The sequence below is a fragment of the Nicotiana attenuata genome, unplaced genomic scaffold, assembly GCF_001879085.1.
Source record: "Nicotiana attenuata strain UT unplaced genomic scaffold, NIATTr2, whole genome shotgun sequence".
NCBI classification, from domain to species: Eukaryota; Viridiplantae; Streptophyta; class Magnoliopsida; order Solanales; family Solanaceae; genus Nicotiana; species Nicotiana attenuata.
The window spans coordinates 538,955-541,355 of record NW_017670409.1 but is presented as its reverse complement, the minus strand read 5'-3'; positions in this window follow the sequence as shown (position 1 = coordinate 541,355).

Below are 2,401 nucleotides of genomic sequence, written 5' to 3'. Positions count from 1 at the left end.
TATATATATATATATATATATATATATATGTGTGTGTGTGTGTGTGTGTGTGTGTGTGTGTGTGTGTGTGTGTGTGTGAGAGAGAGAGAACTTGATGCAAACAAATATAGTTTTTTAACCACAAAATTGTGGCTAATAAAATAATTTTGTAAAATAATTTTGTAATGTAGACAAAATGGCCACGCTTAGAAAGTGTGGCCATAGGGAATGTCAATCTGGCATTGCTAATGATAAATGTTGCTCTAGAAGCCACACTTGCTAAGCGTAGCCTATAACGTAACAATAATCACGCTTTATAAGTGTAGCCTTATGTCAACAAATCGTGGCTATATCAGAAAATATAAGTGTGGCCTTTGTACCGTATTGGCCACACTTTTAAAGCGTGGCTTCTAAGGCAACGCCTACAAAGCGTGGCCAATAATCAAAGGTTACGGTACTTTAGGCCACCCCCGAAAAAGCGTTTCCTAAAGCCATAAAGTGTTGCCTTTGCCCAAATACTACACTTCTTGGCATTTTAGGCCACACTTCTCAGGGGTGGTTGTAGGCCTAAAATGTTGTAGTGTTACATCCATCTGAAGGACCATGTCCTTCCAACCCTGTGCAGCTAGAACATCCAACAACCTAAGCATGCCTGGCTCCTCCAGGTCTTTCAGCAGCCTACCCCTCAATATCTTCCTTCTGGTAAAAATAACAAAACGATCTTGCTCTTGTTCAGACTCCTCCTCCTCTTCTTCTCCACTCCACTCTTCATCTTCTTCTTCAGTAATTTTCACTTGTTTTCCCTTTAATGCAGACCTAGTTCTTCTAGCCAAAGAAGGTTCAGCAGGTACAGATTTTGAAGACTTCTTTGCAGGAGTCTTGGTTCTTTTTGGTTTGTCAGTGGGAACCTCCACAGTTGTACTTCTCTCTTGATGGACCAGTTCCATCTTCTCCTCCTCTTCTTCAGCAGCCTCAGAACTTTCCACTACCTTTTCTTTTCCCTTTTCCTTCTTCTTTTTCTTACTCTTCTCTAATGCTTCCTGCAGTTCTGCTTCACGTTGCCTTACTTTGCTCCTTGTAGCTCTTCCTCTAGGTACAGAAGTAGCAGCAGTCTTGGGAGATGTTACTTTGCTTTTCTTTGAGGGTTCAGAAGCAACTGGGGTCCTTTGTGAAGACGCCTTGCGCTTCTTTGGGTCATAACTTGCCCCTACTTTCTTTAGCATATCTGCTAAAGTCTCATCCACAAAAGAACCTTGTTCTTCTTGTTGCTTACTCATTTGAACAATTCCCTCAGCAACCTCTCCTGATCCGCTTCCCCCTGACTTTAAGCCACCTTCTTCTCCACCACCACATATAGCAAGAACCTCCCCTTTCTTTTTCTTTCTCCTCCTACTAGACTCAGCCCCTTCAACATTTTTCACAGAACCCACCAATACAAACCTACTATCTTCCTTCTCTGCTACATCAGAAAATACAAAATAGGTGCTTACCTCACCTGGGGTTTCTTGACTCTGGTCATTATCAGAAGACCCAGGTTCTTCTCCTTCACTAGCAGAGATGAACTTTTCAGACTCAGAGCTTGAGTCAGATTCTTCAGCTGAAACCTCTTTCCTTTGACTGGCCTTTAATTTCTCGTTCAAGGCTTTTCTGAGAGAACCTGATGCTACAGTTTTTTTTGGCTAACATCTTTTGCTGGCGAAATCTGGGTTTTGGGGTTTCAACTGGAGGTGTTGATGATGAAGGTATTAGGGGAAACAAGTGGGGGAGTTCCAGGATTTTCTTGAGGATTAGTCAAGGCGGAGTATTTCTGGAAATCTTTTGGGAATTTTTGGAGAAGAAAAGGGGATTATCAGAAGTATTTGAGAAGTGAATGGCGGTTATGAGTGATGAGAGAAGGTGTGGAGTGTATTTAAAGAGGGATCATGATTAAGCCTGTAACGACAGCCTTTTCAGTAGTCAATTAGGAGTCTAATCAAATTAGAATTCCGGTCTCTTTAGAGATTAATGAGTGACGCAAGTTTTTAAAAAAATCCTGTTTTAGTTAGACTCCTAAGATAATGAAACTGGTTCAATGCTCAACGGATAGAATTTCTGAAAGTTTGGTGTAATTAGGACTTCTGCTCATGATTGGTAATTTTATCTTTCTAATTGTGCAAAGTATAGAAACATACCTGAACTTTCTCATGAGCATATACTGATGAACCAAGTTCTTCAAGTAAGACTTCTCTTGATCATGCCTCAAATGTCAAAATAGAAAAACTTTGTAAGAGATTAAAGATTCATATAAACACATGTCACAGGAGTATACTAATTAAAGTATGAGACTGAGTAAGAATTAGTCTAGATATTTACATTGAATTAAGAACTCCTAACCAAATTTTTTTTTCATTGTTTTTTTTTTATTTTTCAAATTTTTTTTACC